This window comes from Ursus maritimus, unplaced genomic scaffold, assembly GCF_017311325.1.
Source record: "Ursus maritimus isolate PB19 unplaced genomic scaffold, ASM1731132v1 scaffold_27, whole genome shotgun sequence".
Lineage (NCBI taxonomy): Eukaryota > Metazoa > Chordata > Mammalia > Carnivora > Ursidae > Ursus > Ursus maritimus.
The window spans coordinates 17,039,183-17,059,891 of record NW_024425230.1 but is presented as its reverse complement, the minus strand read 5'-3'; the positions used below and the strand labels follow the sequence as shown (position 1 = coordinate 17,059,891).

The following is a 20,709-nucleotide window of genomic DNA, read 5'->3' as shown; positions in this document are numbered from 1 at the left end:
ATCAGAGTGTTGGTGGAGGTTTCAAAAAGGCAAACTCAGGCCTTTCTTGTGATGAACAGAAAACAGTCATGGGTCAGAGATAGGAGACACAAGAGCTGAGAGAGTCGGGAAAGACTTGTCTGGAACTCTGTCCACCTGAAATGTTCTCAAGGTTGATGAAGGCGATCAGGGTGAGCTGTTACTAAAGACAGATGTCATGAAGATACGGCAGAACCGATGGCCAATACATAAGGACCGTGGACACGAACTGAGGTTATACCTTGGTTTTCGCTCCGTGGGAGTTACTGCTAACTTGCCAGTCAATTTTTCAGGTGTTAAAAAAAAAAGTAAGTTACATTTTGGTCATAGCTCCCTATGCTACTTCCCTGGCTGGGCCTTTGCTCATACCGATTCTCTGTTTCATCTTCTCCGCCCAAGCTCTTCCTGCTTCTCTTTCCTGCTCCTTCCTGCAGCCTCATTTCCCCCAAAGCAGCCTTCCCATCTGCCTGCCCTGCCTCTTGCTCTCCCCACTCTGGGGGCGCTGCCCCTTCCCGAGCTGGACGAGAGCCCGGGCATACCTCTGTACCTTACGATCGCTCCTATTGCTCTGAATTATCTCGTTTTCTGCACTGAAAGTATCTGGTATGTGTCCGAGGCTCCATGTAGACAGGAGCACCTGGGCCTTCTGTCATTCGTCAATCACGGGGATGGGTGTGCAGTGAACCCTCAGGAAGGACGACTTGAACTGAACCGCATCCAAAATAGGGAAGCAATCTCAGTTAACCATGCAACTGGTAGCTGGGACCACATGCCTAAAAAATGACCTGCCCTCACTTGTTTTTTTGAGGACTCTCTCTAATTGCCAAATCTCGTTTTGAGAGACAAGAAGATGCCTTGAGAAGCAAATCTAAAAAATCTAGGTATAAAAAGAGAGGTCGAAAGGACCACAGACGACAAGGATGAAAGGTGGGGTGATTAATTTCACTTCCCCATATTGTCTCCGTTCATTTAACGTCCCTTTAGGGCAACAGCCGGAACGCGAGGTGGATGCTGGCTCCTGCAGCGGCCGGATGCCCTAGCTAATCTTCCTTGCAGTCCGAGCTGGGAGCCAAGCCTGGTGCCGGCCATGGTAGGCAGGATTCGAACTTCCCTGGCACATGCGTGAAACAGTGTGATCCAACTGGTGGCAGAAATTCCACGTCTGTACGGGAGAACATCTGCAGATTTTATCTTCCGTGCAGCCCGGATACAGTCGCACTTGGTATTTAAAGAATGAAGGGAAGCAACTACAGAGAGAGATAAAATGGCAAGTATTCTCGGTCCGGAGCCTCTGTAGCTGTTTCAAATATGAATCGGCTTCATAACTAGAAAAGGAAAATGGGGGGTTTGGGGGCAGGGCGTGGAGGACAGAGATAGGAGGACTTATCTGTCAGAGCTGGCATATATACAGTAATCAGTCCAGCGTCCGTTTTGGAGTGGAGGGAAACATAAACTACTTAGAGCCAGAAAGACGTGGCTTCCAGCCCTGGCATGTGCAAAATGATATAAGTGCAAAGTTATTCATTGCAACATTGTTAAAGTAGCAGAAGATTGGAAACAATCCAGTATCCAACAATAGAGGACTGGGTAATTAACTTATGGTATGTCCATACAATGGAATGCTGGGCTCTGTAAAAGGGAAAGAATGAGGAAGCTCTTAATGTGCGGATTTGGAAAGATCTACAAGATATATTGCTATGTGAAAAAAAAGCAAGACACAGGGCAGTATGGATAGTATGCCATGTTTTATGTAAAAGTGGACGAAAATTAAGAATATATATTCTTGCTAACTGGTATATACATAAAAAAAAAGCTGAAAGTATAAAACAGGGAAGTTGGTGGCTCCTGGTGGTTACCTGTGTGTGTGGCAAAGAAGATAAGAGGTGAGAGGAACTGGATATCTGGGGGTCGGGGATACAAGAGACTTTTTTATTGTATAGCTCCCTATGCTTTATAATTTTTGAAACATGGAATTGTATTATCTATAGATTAAATCAAACGAGCATCATAGCTCTGCCGCCTTGTAACCAGCTGACCCTGGAAATTGACTTGACATCTCCCAGTCTCAGTTTTGACATCAGAGAAATGGGGATACTCATATTGCCTGGCTGGCCTGTTAGGTCACTGAACAACAGATCACAGAAGGTACTAAGCGCACTGCCTGGAGAGGTGTTCACAAACATTGGGTCATTTTCCTTCCCTGTGAAAGTGCCAGTGTCTCTCTGACCTGGGCCACATTGGGATCCACTGGCTCAGAATTTCTCAAGAAACATTCTAGGAGCAACTTTCTGCTGCTTGCCTTGTCATGCATGACCTTATCTGAGTCCTGAGTCCACAGTAAAAAAATATCCAGTGATCTTAAGAGTTCAATAACCTCTGAACACTCTTCTTTTAGGTTGGGGAAGCCTCTAGAAACCTCTGCTTTATTTTCCCCTTGGTTGATTTTTTCCAAATGGGCTCCTCTGTAGGGTCAACTCCTGCTCGGTCTCTGGGGGGTGTGTGTGGGGGGGGGGTGCTGGAGAGGCCTCAGGTGCCTCACTGGGAAAGAAGCTGCCTGTCGGAGCTCTGAGCATTTGGCGACATTCGGGTTCATCCTCTGGCCACTTTGCTCTATTGCTTTCTCTCCCAATCAGTCCTCCAGGCTTCAGAATCCTGGCGCAGTGAGGGGACAGACGCATGTTATCATTGAACCAAAACCTTCTGTCTTGGGATGCCAGGGACGACAATCGGGAGGCAGAGGGGGGGCTCTAAGAGGCCACCCAGCGCTCCACCCCTCCCTTTGTGGTTTAGGGGCCATGGGGTGCTCTGTATTTGATCTGCCGCGGGCGGGTGCGTAGGGCTGCAAGCAGAGCTCGGACGTCGGGAAAGAACACTCAGTGCTGGGAGCTGAACAAAGCCTGCGGCAAACTTGCCCAGACTCTTCGCGTCAGCGCTACAGGGAGCAAGCGCGGCCTCTAGCGGCCGCTCCTAGATCTGCTCTCCGGGGTCTTCACGCTGGTGGGACAGTTCATCTTCCGCCAGGCCACAAGCCTGGAGCCGCCGTGGGAAAGAAGCGCAGGCCAGCCGGACATCGTCCTCCGGAAACCCTCGCCAGGCAGAGTCGTGGCCCGTCCTGCAGGCGAGGGAGCGGGTCACGCTGGACCTGCTTCCATGCGGCTTAGCGCAGGTTCCCTTGGGAGCCCTGCGAGAATTCTCACCCCTAAGTGCATCCAGTACCGCTCCCCTTCCTCCTTCCTGAGCTCCTGTCCACCTGCTCTCCTCCCCCAGTTCTATCCCCTTCCCAACTCTGTTCATAGGTTATCAGGTTATTGGGAGCCCGCCTGCGCTTAATCTGGGGCAGTGATTTGCCGCTTTGGTTGCTACATAGATGGGGGGAGGGGGCGGGCGGGCTCCTATTTCTTGAATGAAGCCGAGCCAATCTGGGTTAGTTGAGAGGACTTGATGTTGAACTCGATCCATTCACCTTAACCCATTTATTTTCTAGGTTATTGAAAAGCACACAACATCCACGGTTTTCTTTTTCTTGTTATTACATTTTGGTATTATGGAGTGCTGTGTTGGAAATACTGATCAAATCAAACCCTCTGATTCATGGAAGATCAATATAAATTCTGTCTTTGTTTCTTTCTGGAACAAAAAACCAAACCAAACACTTGAACACTCATCGGCTACATGAAACTGGTTTAGGTACTAGGCAGTGCATTTCCTCTAACCCAGCGTTGGTCCCGTGAGGGCTGTTAAAAGGATATAACATGGCATTGACTTTTTGCACACAGGCCTTCAAATTTCTGTTTTCTGTATTACAAGCTACTGTCCACACAGGGTCATAAATCCCCAGGGGGAAGTCATATGTTACACCACGTGACGAGCTTTGCATCTGTTTTGCAGCTGTTCACATTGCACTTTTATTTTGCCTTTTGGAAACCCTAGACCAGCGCTTTTCAAACACAAACGTGTATATGAATCCCTTGGGGCTCTTGTTAAAATGCAGATTTTGAGTCAGGAGGTCCGGGGAGGGCTGAGATTCTCCAGTTCTGAGGAGATGCGGGTGGTGCCAATTCTGCTGCTCGGGACACCGTCCTTGGAGTGGTAAGGTTGCCGAATAATAGGAAGAAAAGACTGAAGCCCTGGCAGGACCAATGTCCACGTGCACGCATCAGAGACCGGTCTGGCTGTGGAGGAGTTGTCCTTGGTGATTTGGGTCTNNTCTTTCCCTCATCCCTGGTCTTCCCTTTTCTTTTTGCTTTTCTTTTCTTCTCTTCTATCTTTTTCTCTTCTCTTCTTTCCTCCTCTCCTTCCTTCCTTCCTTCTTTCCTACCCTGTGGTCTTGACTGGAGAGAAACTGTGAGAGCAAAGCCAAAATCTATGTTGATACCCGATGTGTAGGTAGCATCTTGTGTTTCTTTAGGTCACTGCACCGGAAGAGAACAAAAGGGTCCTGCAGCCCAGCCGTAACTGAAACCAGAGTGACCTCAGCAATAGGTGTGTGAGCAACCGGAAGCAGATTCTAACCGGCGGTTTCAGTTCCCTCCCTGTCATTTCACTGACAGAAGAGAAGCAGCAGGCAGCCCCGGGGACTATGATCTTCTCTGTCCTTTATGCATGCTGTGATCTAGGCCAGGCGTTCTCAGCTGCGGTACTGGTGACACTCGGGGCTGCATGGCTTGTGAGTGTCTGCTGTGTGGTGTTCTGTGCGTCGTAGGGTGTGCAGCCCCATCCCTGGACTCTACCCATTAGAGACCAGTCGCCCCCCACCTCTACCTCCACTTGTAACAACCGAAAATGCTTCCAGACAGTCCCAGATATCAGCTTGGGGGCCAAAACTGCCCCTGGTTGAGAACCACTGATCTAGGATAAGGCGTAATTTGTCAGTTGTACTGAATGTATGTCTCTACTGCATACTGTATACACTCCACTGTATGCACTCTACTGTGTGCACTGTATACAGTCCACTGGAATGTGTGTATCACTCCAGTATGGAGCAGCAGAACTGGCACCGCCTGGCATCTGCTCAGAACTGGAGAATCTCAGCCCTCCCCAGACCTCCTGACTCAAAATCTGCATTTTAACAAGAGCCCCAAGGGATTCATATGCACGTCTGTGTTGAGAAGCACTGGTCTAGGGTTTCCAAAAGGCAAAACCTTATCTATTTGCCTTTTCAAACTGCATCTTATTTTTCACTTTGCAGGAGAACACTTTCTCTTTCTTTCTTTCTTTCTCTTCTTTCTCTTCTTTCTCTTTCTTTCTCCCAGGAGAACTGTTTCTAAGTGGGATACCACAAAATGAAACTTCCAAATAAGCGAAGCTAAGGCGTATGGGTTTGTGCTCTGGCTACCAGAAACACAAGGTGGAAAAGGATTCAGGATTCCATATGTAGCAGGAAAGAACACTGTCTCCTGTGGGTGTAGGGTAGACGGCCCATGTTCGACATGGGTTTGTCTTTTTAAAAACTGAATTCCCATCTTTCCTTGTGTCCCAATATTCAGTTTGCTCTCAATGCGGCGGTAACTGTCGTCTAATGGAAAGCACATATTGGCCTCCGGGGCTGAAGATTCGGATTGGAATCCCAGCTATGCAATTTACTAAATATGACCTTGAATGAGTGGGTCATTTAATATCCTCAACTCTCTGTTTCTTCAGCTTGGAATACGGGCTACATATTCCTGGCTCATAGGTCTGTGTGAAGATTAAAGGAGATACATGAGAGTATGTGGAGTGTCTGGCTTTTGGGAGTGCTCAATAACACATGTGTGTTCATATGTCCTTTAATTAATTAATTAATTAATTAATTCATCCAATAAATTGGGGACGTGAGTTTTGGGCTGGGGAATATGGTCCTATAGTGAGTGCTCAGAAAATTTCAGAAGAGTGAAAATGGTCCAGAAGGAGAAAGGAAGAGCCAGGAGGATTGGGCCAGTTATCCCCTCAAGGTGAAGATCTGTTTGGATGCCTTTAAACTGGCCCCCGCTGAGAGAATCATTCGGAAAAAGAAAGAAATACCTCTATTAGTAGAGCTCTCAAAATGTGGTCCCCACAGCATCAGCAGCACCTGGGAGCTTGTCAGAAGTGAGATGACAAGGGCTGGACCCTAAACCCTCACTTGAGTCATAGGCAAGATACGCAGGCCCTCACACAGAGCTGTTTTCTTGCCTTAAAAAAAAAAGAGGTGTAATTGATGTACATTATATTAGTTTCAGGTGTACAACATAATGATTCAAAATTCGTATACATTGTGACATGATCACCACAATAAGTCTAGTTAACATCATCACCATATGTAGTTACACATTTTTTTTTCTTGTGATGGGAACTATTGAGATGTTCTCTCTTAGCAACTTGCGAATACGCAACATCGTGTTATTAGCTACAGCTGCCATGGTGTACATCGCACCCCTGTGACTTATTTATTTTATAACTGGAAGCTTGTACCTTTTGACTTTCTTCACCCATTTTGCCCACCCTCCACCCCCCACCTCTGGCACCCACCAATGTGTTGTCTGCATATATGAGCTTGGTTTTCATTTTTGTTTTTGTTATTTTTAGATTTCACATGTAAGTGAGATTATAGGGTGCTTGTCTTTCTCCTTTTGACTTATTTCACTTAGCGTAATGCCCTGAAGTTTCATTCATTTTGTCACAAATGGCAAGAGTCCATTCTTGTTTGTGGCTGAATAATATTCCAATATATATATATATGTGTGTGTGTTCATGCGTCCTTTAATTAATTAATTAAATTAACTAACTAATTAATTAAATCAAATCATTTTTAATTTAATTAATTTAATTATTTAATTAAATTAATTAATTAAATAAAAAAAATATATAGTGGAATAGTTATATATATATATCTAACATCTTCTTTATCCATTCATCTATAGATGGGCACTTAGGTTGTTTCCATGTCTTGGCTATTGTAAACAATGCTGCAATGAACATGGGGGTGCAGATATCTTTTTGAATTAGTGTTTTCATTTTCTTTGTATAAACACCCAGAAGCGGATTGCCTGGTTCATATGGTGGTTCCATTTTTAATTGTTTGAGGAAATTCCATACAATTTTCCATGGTGGCTTCGCCAATTTACATTCCCGCCAACAGTGCAGATGGGTTCCCTTTATTTTAAATCCTCACCAACACTTATTATTTCTTGTCTTATTGATAATAACCTTGCCAACAGGTGCGAGGTAATGCCTCATTATGGTTTTGATTTGCATTTCTCTGACGATGAGTGATGTTGAGCATCTTTTCATGTGTCTGTTGGCCATCTGTGTGTCTTCTTTGGAAAAATGTGTATTCAGATTCTCTGCCCAATCAGAATGTTTGTTTTTTTGCTATTGGGTTGTTTGTGTTCTCTCTATATTTTGAATATTAGCTCCTTATCAGATACATGATTTGCAAATATTTTCTCCTATTCAGTACATTACCTTTTCATTTTATTGATGGATTTCTGTGCTGAGCAGAAGGTTTTTAGTTTAACGAAGTCCCACTTGTTTTTCTTTTTTGCTTTCATTGCTTTTGCTTTGGCGTTAAATCCAAAAAGTCACCAACAACACCTATGTCAAGGAGCTTACTGCTTGTTTTCTTCTAGGAGTTTTATGGTTTCAGGTCTTACATTCAAGTCTTTAATCCATTTTGAGTTAATTTTTGCATATGGTGTAAGATAGTGGTCCACTTTTGTTCTTTTGCATGCTGTTGTCCAGTTTTTTCAATGCCATTTATTGAAGAGACTGCCCTTTCCCCATTGTATACTCTTGGCTTCTCTGTCATAAATTAATTGACCATATATGTATGGACTCAGAGGTTTTTCTTAGGCTTGCTTCCTACAAAGTATGAATTTTCTAATCCATGGCAGAAAAGAAACAACAAATTAGAAGAGGTGATGTAGAGCTATCAGATGTTGGGGCAATAAGGCAAAAATAAGGTGACAATTGATAAAGAATGAAAAACTCCCAAACATTAAGACTGCCCTTGGGTCCTTTAACATAGGGCAAACAGCCACACACTGCTCAATAAGTCCTGTGGTCATTACTTAATATCCTAAAAGTAGATATTTTAATATAGTCTAGACTCATCAAGAAAAATTTAAGCCATGTTCTTTGTTCTTGGTTTAAGATCCATAGGATGGTGTAGGGGCGCCTGGCTGGCTCAGTCGGTGGAATGTGCGACTCTTGATCTTGGGTTCGTAGGTTCAAGTCCCACGTTGGGTGTAGAGATTACTTAAAAATAAAATCTTGGGACCCCTGGGTGGCTCAGGTGGTTAAGCGTCTGCCTTCGGCTCAGGTCATGAGCTCAGGGTCCTGGGATGGAGCCCTGCCTCAGGCTCTACGCTCAACAAGGAGTCTGCTTGTTCCTCTGCCCCTCCCCCACTTGTGCGCACGCACACACACACTCTCTCCCTCAAAAAGATAAAATCTTTAAAAAATAAAAAACAAAATCTTTAAAAAATCCATAGGGTGGTGTAAATTTCAGAAAGATCTTTTAAAATAGAAAATGCATTTCAAATAAATAATATTTGAGTACTTTAAGGAGTTAGCTTTATTTGGGAATTTCACTCTGTGCTATGCTTCCTTCCCCAAGAAACTAATCATGACGCATCACTGTAACTTGTTAGAGGGCACAAGCCGTGCCCCATGCTTTTTCTACAGCTCGCTGTGCACACTGTAAGAAATTGAATACATGTTGGCTGATTAAGCTTCTTTGTAGGCATTGAGAAAAACAGCAGAAACGCAATTGTTTTGTAGCCATCATGCTGTTTCCGCCTTGCCCTATTATTGCTTCTATGTCCAAAGCCAAACATTCTCTATATTGTTGGCTTCTTTTCTTCTTTGGAGAGAATGAAATATATGCGTGGAGAGCAACCTTGCTGGGAACATTAGTTTCCTTTCCATATTGTCTCTCCATGGCAGTGAGCTCATCTGCTAGCTCCCTTTGGGTACTCATCATAATCATAGATCTTTAAGAGCAAAGTGATTTTCATCCCCTATTACCGGCTAGGAAGACCATTACTTCCGGGATTGGCTATTTGTTGAGATGACTTATTAGAAAAGTCTTAATGAATTCTCAAAGTGTGGTCCCTGCCCCGGCAGCTGTAACATCAGCTGGGAGCTTGTCAGAAATGTGAATTTCTGTCCCCACTCCGATCTACTGAATTGGAGACACCGTGGGGTGGGACCCAGAACTTGTGGTTTACAAGCCCTCCAGGTGAATCTGATGCATAGTCAAGTTGAGATTCACTGCTCTAGTTAGAGTACCCACCTTCATCCATCTCACCCCTTACCGCATCCCTGTGGGGACGAGTTGTTCTCCGTTCGGAATATTTGGACTATAAACGTGGAGATGCACCCAAGCTTAGTAGGAAGATGAGGCTGAGATAAACCTCGTTTTAAATTCTGGCTCTGGCACTTACAAAGTACACGTCTTTGAGCACATTCCTAACACACATGAAATATTATTAACCATTTTGAGACTTGGTTTATTTAATGATTTCCCCAAAGGACTGTCCAAAAGACAGAATGAGCTAATGTGTAATTACAGCACTTTGTACAAAACTTCCCACAAAGAAGCCTGTCAGGACTCTTGCCCTTCCTCATCTTGTTTAGGTATCAGAGGCGTTTCTACTTGGAGAATGTGTTTTCCTATAAAAACAATGTTTAGTGCTCAGAACCGAATGTATCTGAAATACTAACACTAGCATTATACTTTAGGCATATTATGGGTTAAAAACCTTGGGACCTGGGAACTTAATTATGCATTTACTTCTTCATTTGGTCATGCCTTTAAAAAGCACAATACGATTTCCCTACGGGGAATATATTCCAACTTCCAAAATGTAATTTACACATGACTTTGGGGGCATGCTCTGTTCATTAGAGTTTCTAGGCATCTATTGTATCTTTAATGTAATCCAGATAGTCAAACTCAAGGAGCCAGGGGTTGGGAAGCTCCATAAAATGGGTGCTTCTACTTAATACTAATAATATTCCTTGTAATTAAGTAAAACTCAAAGGACAGCCCAGCCATGACTTGTTTTTGGTGCTGACTATACTGAGTTGAAATGATGAAATCGAGCACTCAGGCAAAGTGGGGTTGACGTGAGGCCCGGAGGGAAGTGGAAACTCCCAGCGTGGGCACCTGTTGGCCATGAAGTGAAACTTGCTGTCTGCGGGATGAATCTCACACTGCGCAGTCATGACATCATCAGGTGGCTTCAGAGCTAGAGTTCAAGGACAAGCCCTCCAGCCCTCCCTGAAATGAACCACTCACATTTTCTGAGTAACAGGACAGGCACACATTGTGAGGTGAGATCTCAACTTTTGTGCAGGGTCAATGATAAATCTTCCCTTCCTTAAAACTGGTCTGTGAAAATTTACGTGGATGTGTCCCGAGGGACTGCAAGTTTATTTGAGGCAGTGTTGTACGGAGGATAGAAGTACGTAAGGGGCAGAACGTCTGGGTTATAACCCTGGCCTTACTTGGTGCAGGCAATGTGATCTTTGACAAGTCATGCAACCCTTCTGAGCCTAAGTTTTCACTTCTGTAAAATGGTGGTAATAATAATAATAATAATAATAATAATAATAATAATACCCAACCTTCCTAATTCACAGGGCTATTGTTATTAGGAACAAATGAGATGATGTGTATGAACATCTTAACCATGCCTATATGGGCGTGAAATATTTAGCCAGAAAAATCCCTAGAAAGGTATCAAATGGAACTTTTTAAAAAACATATTTTAAAACATTTTATTTATTTGAGAGAGAGAGAGGGAGGGAGGGAGGGAGGGAGCACAAGCGGGGGGGGGGCAGGAAGCAGGGGACGAAGGAGAAGCAAGCTCCCCGCTGAGCAGGGAGCTGTATGTAGGACTCGATCCCAGGACCCTGAGATCATGACCTGAGCTGAAATCAAGAGTTAGATGCTCAACTGACTGAGCCACCCAGGCGTCCCTCAAATGGAACTTTTTTGACTACAGGGGGACCTTTTGATGGCAGAGGGCAAAGCAAGCACTATTTTTTCGAGAGATTTTTCGAGACAACATTCAACCCATGAGTTCCTCTTTTCCTGCTCATAGCCAGGGACCCTCTGCTCTTCCACCCCAGCGGGAGAAGGTGTCTGCACCTTGGGCATTTGCAGAATGTCTTAGTTTTATCACTCACATCAGCCACGTTTCAGCTTTTCAGCAGTCAGTGGGGACAAATTATAGCAACAGAAATGCCGTTCAAGAATCTGAGCTCGAAAAACTATTAACAGGAAAGCCATGTTGTCTTGTCACTGATGATTGTCCTTTGCCCATCCCGGCCGAGAGACGGAGCTTTAGCATCTGAAGGGAACAGACAGAGGGCCTCTGGATGGGGTACTTCAGGCCTTCTTGTGGGTGTGGGCATTATACTACGTGAACACTGTGCCCCCAACAGAGAGATTAAGTGACGATACCCACACTAAATTCAGAACGAGGGACCCTCTCGCCCTGCTTTTCCACTTGTCTATCTGAACAATGGCACCAGGGCCCTTGCCTCTGGGCAGGAGATTAGAAGGCTCTTCTTGGCAAAATAGACCACAAAGAATGAAAAGCTATTTATACTGACTTCAAGGTTTTACCCTAAAAGGCACCATCCCTCCAATTCTACAGTGAAGTTCGAAGTCAACACAATGGGTCATATGCCCAGACCTTCCGAATGACTCTTCTTCTCTATGGTTATTATGAGTAGATGACCAAAAAGTCCTCGATGTCTGCGAAAAGTCTCTATCACGAGAGGTTGAGATGAAAAAAGCAAGAAAACAAACAACAGCAACGTGGAGAATAAAGAGGCAAGACAAGGAGAATAACAAGTAGTAAAAAGGAAACTATTAAATCCTCAGAAGGAAAGGAGAACATACTGTGTCTATGGAAAAAAAAAACCCAGGAGGCTATAAAAAAGAAACACTCAGAGGACAAAATGTGCTTCTGGAAATTACAAATTCAACAGAAGAAAAGAAAAGTACCCAGAAAGTAGAGTACAAAATCTAGAAATGGAAACAGATTAAGAACGTAAGAAAATGAAAGGATCAGTTCAGGAGATCCAATATCTAAATAACTTGGCGTCCAGAATGTGAGAACAGAGAAAACAAAGGGAATGAAATCATCAAAGAAAAACTTTAAGAAAATTTCCCTGAATTGAAAAACAGGAAGTTGCCAAATTCAAAAGGTTCACTGAATGTACAGCAAAATGGATAAAAATAAACTTATCACAAGGCATATCTTGTGAAATCTCAGAACATCGTCAACAAAAAGAAGGTTCTACAAGCTCCCAAAGAGAGAAAAAACAAGATAAATAAAAAAGGATTGGAAGGAAAACTGAGTTTGGACTTTTCAACAGCAACATCGGAATCAAGAAGATCATAGAGGAGTACTTTCAAAATTCTGAAGGAAAATTCCATCCTAGAATTCTCTACCCAAACTATCACTTAAGCGTGAGAGTTGAAAAAACACATTTTTAGGTCTCTAAACCCCTTCCATCTCATGCACTCTTTCTCAAGGAGCTCATCTCAAGTAGGATGTACTCCACCGAAAAGGAGAGAGCGAGCCATGGGGCACAGGAAGGAGGAGATCCAGTTAGCACAGATGCGGCGTTTCACGGAGCATGGTGAAGAAGATCCCAGAAGGAGAGCTGTGTTTGCCCAGCGGCCGTGGAGAGCGGCAGCATGTCTGGTTGTCAGACTGTCTTCTAGACTTGTCTTGACCACGTGCTGTTGGAAAGCCTCATGCACTGCGGCTGAGACCTGCGAGGACATTTCACCCCACCGAACTTCTGTTCACGCTGACTCCTGGGAGCCAGCAATAAGTCCTAGATTTACAAGCAGAAAAGACTTAGGATCCCGTGCCTGGCTTGTCCTGCGGTCCCGCCCCGAGCCCCACCGGCCGCAAGCTCTGTGACAAGCCCTGGCCCTCCAGCCTGCACCGGGACGGGTGGAAGTTGAGGCCAGACGGCCACTCGGCCACTCTGTTCCCTGTTGCTTTTCTTGCGAGCCTTCAACTAAAAGAGGCATCATTGCCCGTTTCCTCCATGGCTAGGGGTGTGCTTACTACCGAGTGTTTCCAAATGAAATAATCTATTGTTTAAGGATACGTAGACTCATGCTACAATTATTTTTTTTAATATAAAAGAATGCTTGACGTTAAAATGAGGGTTGTGGTTAATTCTCTGGGGAGTGAGCGAGAGCAGGGTGCAGTTAGTGAGGGTTACAGAGTGGACTTAAAATCACTTGTAATGGGGGCTCCTGGCTGGCTCAGTCGGTAGAGCGTGCGACTCTTAATCTCCGGGTCATGAGTTCGAGCCCCACATTGGGTGTAGAGATTCCTTAATAAATAAAAATTACAAAAAAAAAAAGTATTGTCATGCATTTCCAAACCTAGGTAGTGGGACATTGCTGCTTAATTATTTTTAAAGTGTACATATATGTTTTATACACTCTTCTCTCTCTATTCTATGCATTGTGATAAGATTGTTGAAGTAAAAATGAACCCAAAGTCCTGTTTCTGGAGTGGATGCTGGAGCTTATTGGGCCGCAGAGCGGCAGACCTAAGGCACAATTATTTTGACTCTGATAGAGGAGGAAACTCCCAATTACTCGGGTATTACATTCTCCTAGGAAGTTTTTTTGTCTGACTTGCTGAGGCCTGTTCTTCGGGGATTGAGTCACTGGAAACATCAAGAGAGATGTGGTTACTTCTTTACCAACTGCTGGGCTGTGCTTATTGCCCTCTGCCTTAATTCAGATTTTACTGGGGGAAAAAGCCCCTAATTATAGTCAGTTACTGACTCATAACTAGAGTTTGCTCTGGTTATTTCCTCTAAGAAGAATACAGGTGGTGTTTCTGCCTCATGTGTGTAATGTGTGTGTGTTGTTTATTATCGCTCTAGAACGTCTTTCTATGACCTTCAGCCCTGGGGTGGGCCTTGCCAGGAACTCTCGGGCGTGGCACCTGCTGCTGGACGGCTCTGGCGGACACACCCGGGGGTGCGGGTGGCCTGCAAGTGCCCGGCTCTCCTGGGTGTCCTTCCACACCACCGGCTGTGCTCAGTAGTCACGGAACAGAATAGGCAAGCCGTCCTGTTCCTCTGGACGAGTCACGACTCCAGGTTGCAAGGGGCAGACACCCGATCCACAGATTTAAATGCAAAGAGATTTAAAGGCTCACTGAACTGCTTCGCCCAGGAAACTCAGGGTCATCTGGACACAAGTGTGCCAACCAGATCATTAGCATCTGCTTCCGTCTGCTTGCTTCTGCGCTGGCTTCCTTTGCAGGCTGACTCTCCCCAACGTGGTGGCCTTGACTTCACCTGCTTAGTAAGCTCAGCCTAAAAAGAGCTCTTGGTCAGGAGTTCCAGCGAAAGTCTGGGGCTCTTCCTGGCTTGCCTAGAGCCCTGTGACGGCTCCAGAAGCAATCGCATCGTCTGGAAGGGTAGACTGGTCTCACCCACAGCACACATACGGTCTACCCCCGGTCCTGGGGTAGGGGCTTGGATCCGCCGCATGACTTCGGAGAGAAGAAAGGTCGCTTTCACTAAAGCAGCTGTGCATACGTAGAAACTACTTCTTGAGCCAATTTTCAATAACTGATGTTTGAACTTATGTTATGCTGATGATACACTTTAGGTCTAAATTATGAACTACCATTATCTTCCGACCTGGACATATTTTGCATATCTTCACACTTAACGAAAACATGCTTGAAGACCTTGAAGGTTCCAGGGCACCTGGCTAGCTCAGTCGGTAGAGGGTGTGACTCTTGATCTCGGGGTTGTGAGTTTGAACCCCATGTTGGGTGTGGAGATGACTTAAAAATAAAACCTTTAAAAAAAACACCCCAAACTTTGACATTTCCAATTCAGTTGAGTAAAGAAAGTCTCTTTTACTAAAGCAATCTGACAAGAATAGAGCCCTTGGGGAGCCTGGGTGGCTCAGTTGATTAAACATCTGCCTTTGGCTCAGGTCACGATCCCGGGGTCCTGGGATCAAGTCCTTCATTGGGCTCCCTGCTCAGTGGGGAGCCTGCTTCTCCCTCTCCCTCTGCCCCTGCCCCTGCTTATGCATGCACGCTCTCTCTCCGTCAAATAAATAAATAAAATCTTAGGGAAAAAAAAGAGTAGAGCCCTTACGTCTATTTAGTGAATGGGGAGAAAATCAGAAGAACCCTATCTCATGCTTCTGATGGATTTTAGAGAGCAGTTTAGCTGACTTGAGGCCTTCGGTTCAGTTTGACTAAGCAGCTCATGGGTTCGGTTTAGTTCAAAGGCTTGCACATTCAGTCTTCTTACTGAAGGGATTTCTAACACAGTACCTTGAGGTCTAATAAGTTTGTTCCAAAGTTTCTCCTTTATTAAAGGGAAATTCACATTTCTGCCTTTGTATTTTGCCTTCTTGGCGGGGGCTTGTGTTACTCCCTTTCATTGCCGAGTGGGTAAGATGCTGCTTGATTGCCAATGCCTTACTCACTCTGGGACTTGGTCCGTTAGTCACTTCGCCTCTCTGTGTTTCCAATTCCATCATCTGTGAAAACCGCCCACGTGGGATTGCCTACATAACCCTCTTAGGACAGTGGTGGGCTCATAGCAAGCCCTTTATGAGTGTTTTCTACCATTCTTGTTCCTTCGTGGGCTCTCAGAACAGAGAACCAGGGCCCTGTTTGACTTCTGGTTGAGATGGGAGCGTGGAGGGCAGAGGGCAGATGCCCGAAGCTAAGCAGCCTATTAAAAGTAGAATGGAAATAGACAAGAGGAAACCAAGCGCTTTCTCTTTAGATAGTTATCAAACCACGCTTCGCTGCAGACTTTGGGCTTGGGTATGGCCGGAGATCAAAGACACTCTTATGTGCGGTGACATTTCTGAGCACAGGGCTGAGTTGTAAAACTCTTGAATGGAAGGTTTTGGCACTTGGAGCAGCTCGGGATAGAAAGGCAGAATTTTTACAGAGGCGATTCATGGAACTGCTTATGCTCATGGAGAAGCCAGACTGTTATGACTCACTTGTCTCTTTATTGCTTTGGACCAAGAACTGTTGTTTCCTTTTAAGTCCCTCTGTCGGAGCTGAGCTACGGCCTAGGGCCAAGAGAACTCTTTCAGGAAGACAGTGTGGCTTCAGTGAGTGTGAACAGGAATACCCCTTTGTTGGGCTCTGGGTCAAGCGTCCTGGACAAGCCAAATAAGGATTTTATTTTTACCAGGAGATAGAATTTCTTTTGGAAACTGGCGGCATCCTTAATGCCTCTTGAACTTCAGATAAGCTTTCCTTTTGTCCGTCTGCCATTTGCCTTTTATGAAAGCGCAGGCTAAATTTGATTGTGTGACAAGGAGGGGACAGTAGAACAACTTTGGAGAGTAGAAGTCAGTATGTCTGGGTGGCCTCGTACGCAATTAGGAACAGCAGAAGGGGTCATTTGGAGTCCGGTTTGCCTGGGGTCCTGTTAGGTCTCCTGGGAAGAGCTGGGAAGAGGATTTTTGGACTGATGGTCAGGCCCTGTGTGGTGGGAAGACCCGTAAGCTAGCTCCCAGTATTCCCCACCTCCTGGTACTTCTTCCTTTGTGTCAACTTCTAATGTGTCCGTGCTGGACCCACTGACCAGCTTCTCAAGAACAGAATATGACAAAGTTAATGGGATGTTGCTTCCATTGTTAGGTCACAGAAAACGGTGATTTCTACCTTGCTAGGACTCTTCTTCTTGCTCCCCCTTTCTCATTCTCTTTCTTGTCCTTTCTACTTGCATGCTTTGAGGAAGCTAGACGCCATGTTGGAGAGGAAGTTGTCACGTGGCTTTTGTCCAACATCCTGCAAAGACCCGGCACCCTCAGTCCAAAGCCTGTGAGGAACTGAAGGCTGACAACAACCAGTGCGTGAGTTTGGAAGTATGGCCCTGCCCCTAGTGAGTTGACTACAGCCCAGATGTCACCCTGGTTTCTGTCTTGTGAGACATCCTGAGGCAGAGGACCCAGTTAGGAAGTGCCTGGATTTCTGACCTCCTGAAACTGTGATATAATTATGTATAGTTTTAGTTTGCTAAATTTTTGGGTGATTTTTAGTGCTTCAGTACGAAACTAATATACCAGGTCAATGGAATTAACTGTCTTGAGCAAAGAGGGAAACAGAGTCTGCCCCCAGGGACGCCTGGGTGGCTCAGTTGGTTAAGCATCTGCCTTGGGCTCAGGTCATGATCTCAGCGTCCTGGGATCAAGCCCCACATCAGGCTCTCTGCTCAGTGGGGAGCTTGCTTCTCCCGCTCCCCCTGCTTATACTTTCTCTGCCTCTTTCTCTCAAATAAATAAAATATTTTTTTAAAAAAATCTGCCCCCAAACTCTGGGGTTTTAGGTGCTCCTCGTGGGCTGGGAACTCACTATGAAGCAGCAGATCATCCTGAATTCATGGAGACAGAGCTTCTCGGTCTCTGAAGAACACGGTCTAGGGTTAGTTATGGTCTTTTTCTTTTTTTTAATATTTTATTTATTTATTTGAGAAAAAGAGAGAGAAAGAGAGCATAAGTGAGGAGGGACAGAGGGAGAAGGAGAAAGAATCTGAAGCAGACTTCACACTGAGCTCTGAGCCCCACTTGGGGCTTGATCCCATGACTGCAAGATCATGACCTGAGCCGAACCTTTCATTCAAGATGATGATGTATCCAGGTAAAAAAATCTTTGCCACACCATGGCATGTGAATTTAACCAGATTTAACATGTGAAACCACTTTGCTAATTGGGATTCATTTTTTAATGTTTAAAATTAAGAAATGAAGAATTAAAGGTATGGATGGATTCTACTTTCATTGAGGATGTAGAAAGATAGAAGTGTCACTCTTGCTTAACAAGAAAAAGCCGGATAAACTACAAAATCATAAGCTTTTCCTGAACCCATCACAGAATTGAGGTTGGAGGGTGATGAAGTAGACTGAAATCCAAGGAAAGACAGGGCTCCCTAAGGAGAGACAGGATATAAGCCCTAAGCTTCCCTTTGGCAGAGCATGGGAGGAAGAAACACTGGTACCATACTAATCAAGAAGTCAACTGAAATTTTTGATGACTTTCTAAAGGTTGAATGTGAGTTACTGTGACAGTATAGACATCTTGGATGTCCCAGACACAAGGGAAGTTCACACTCATTCCCACGTGCTTCACAATGGACCTCTGTTGAGTGCTCACAAGAAAAATTGAGGCAAGAACGGAGACCAGAAGAAGCTTGCCTAGGTTGTGTAGACCTTGAGGAGATCAGTCGCCACTGCAGGAGTCTTTCCGCCTGTGGAACTAAAGTTGTAAGCTGTTGAAGGAGGAGTGTTCACCCCCAGAAACACAGGTGAAGACCATGGTGGCTGGGGGAAAGATGAAAGAAAAAATTCATTTTTATCTCAGGGAAAGGGGTAGAAAATAGTTCTAAGCAAGAATCCTAGACCAATATTATTAGTGGTCTCCTACTGGTAGGGAAGGTGCTGGAAGCTACCTGAAAAAGACCTTCTAAATGTATAAAGCAGAGTTTGGTTACCATGGGGAGGAAGGACAGGATCACTAAGGAAGTCATACCTCTGAGACACAGGCACACATGGACTTTCAGAACAACACAGAATTTCTGCTCACTCCCCCTCACATCTTTCAGGGTGGCAAGAACTGAGGACAAAGCAACAGCAGGTTATCACTGGGGTGGGAACAAAAGTATGGAAGGAGATCCCCAGTGTGGTACAGGCACACAGGGAAGGTTGAAAGCTAAGGTTGGAACAAAACTATCAAGAAAAACCCTCTAACATCCAGCCCCCCAAGTAAGCACAAGGTAACACTAGAGGAATCTGAAACTAGGGATGCACTGAAAGTAACCATGGCAACAACAAAACTCAAACCCTACTCAATTTCTCACTAGGTCAACTCAACCCCTCACACCAGTGACCTACTAAAAGAAGACATGAACCCGTTTCCCGGCATAAATACTGTCTACCTCAGTTGTTACTATTCTAAACACACGGCCCATTCAATTAAAAATTACAGGATATACACATAGGAAAAAAGCCCACTGTTAAAAGACGAAGATGAACAAATCCAAGCTCAGAGACTATCCAGATGTTGGAACTATCAGGGAGTTGAAAATAACTATGATTAATGTGTTAAAGTCTGTAGTAGAAAACATGGACAACATGAATGAACAGAGGGGGATTTCAGCAGAGAGATGGGAAATATAAGAAAGAGTCAAATGGAACTGCTAGAAATAAAAAGCAAGGTAACAGAGATGAAGAATTCTGTCGATGAGCAGTTCAGGAGACTACACCACTGAGGGAAAAATGAATGAACCCAAAGACGAATTACAGAAACCAAAACACAAAGAAAAAGTAAAAATGAAAAAAATAAAAAATGCCAGAGTACCTAAGAGCTATGGGACAATAGCCAATGATCTAACATATGTATAAGGGACCCTTAGAAGAAGAGAGAAGGAGCGAGGTAGAATATATGAATAAAGTTTACCCCTCTTCATCCCATTTTCTTCCTTCCTCCCTTCCTCCCTTCCTTCCTTTCTCCCCCCTCCTCTTTATTCTTTCTTTCTTCCTTTCTTTCTTCCTCCCTCCCTCCCTTCCCTTCCCCCCTTTTCCCTTTCCTTTCTTTTCCTATCTTTTCTTTTCTTTCTGACTTTATTTTTAAGTAGTCTCTACACCCATTGTGGGGCTTGGACTCACAACCCTGAAATCAAGTGTTGCATGGTCTACTGACTGAGCCAACCAGGCACCCCATCCCATTTTCTTTCTGTTCTCAAAGGTAATCATTTGTCCTGAAGCTAGGGTGCATCCTTTCCATCATATTTTCGTACTTCTTAGTACTCTGGAGTGTGTCTGAAACCATATATAGTACAGTTTTTGTTTTTAAAATTTATAGTAATAGCATCATGGTATCTTTCTTTGCAATTTAGTTTTTTTAATTATAAAATTAAAATTGGTTTAACTACTATATAGTATCCCATTGGTTTATTTATCCATTCCCCAAATGATGGAAAAATAGGGTTAATTTATAATATTATAAACAGAGCTGCAATTAATATTTTTACATGATGTCTCATAAACATGTGACTTCCATAATTTATTCCTCAGCATGTAATTCTGAGTTGAAAAAAAAACAATTTTCAATATTACAAAGTACTGTCAGACTGTTCATCAAAACCACTGAACTGATTTTACACTTCTGCTAGCAAGGAACAACACTTTTTTCCTCTTGACACTTTCGTACTTAGTATTATCAGACTCTTAGTTATTGCCAAATTATGGGTGTCAAAAATATATTTTAATGTTGTTTCAGTTTTCATTTCCCCTGAACATCTGTTTTTAAAAGTTTATTTATTTTAATAATCTCTACATCCAACGTGGGGCTTGAACTCACAACCCCAAGATCAAGAGTCACATGTTCTCCCAACTGAGCCAGCCAGGTGCCCCTCCCCCGAACGTTTTTTTATATGTTCATTGGATGTTTCTGTTTCTGTAAATTCCCTGATTATATCTTTTGCCCATTTTAATGAGATTGTCTTTTAAAAGTGTTTGTTATATTTCTTTATCCTAGTTGATTTATCTTTGTGGATTGCATGCTTATCTGTGGCTGTCCTTTTATTTTTGTTATGGACCCTTTTTTTCATCCAGAAGTTATAATCATAATTCATAAAATTTAACCTTTATGGTTTCTAGACTTTTTTTGTGCCTTATGA

General features: G+C 44.0%; 1 long non-coding RNA gene across 3 annotated transcripts; it reads left to right on the top strand.

Annotated features, from left to right (window-relative positions):
• Nucleotides 1-1,959: 1,959 nt before the first annotated feature.
• Nucleotides 1,960-19,535, top strand: LOC103660018. 3 transcript variants are annotated; one of them, XR_005838060.1, is made up of 3 exons: nucleotides 1,960-2,163; nucleotides 16,774-16,888; nucleotides 18,077-19,535. It is a non-coding gene; the product is annotated as an uncharacterized LOC103660018 (long non-coding RNA). The 3 variants fall into 3 exon arrangements; XR_005838062.1 differs by lacking the exon at nucleotides 1,960-2,163 and adding an exon at nucleotides 4,072-4,107 and having other exon boundaries at nucleotides 16,774-16,884; XR_005838061.1 differs by lacking the exon at nucleotides 1,960-2,163 and adding an exon at nucleotides 4,072-4,107.
• The last annotated feature ends 1,174 nt before the right edge of the window (nucleotides 19,536-20,709 follow it).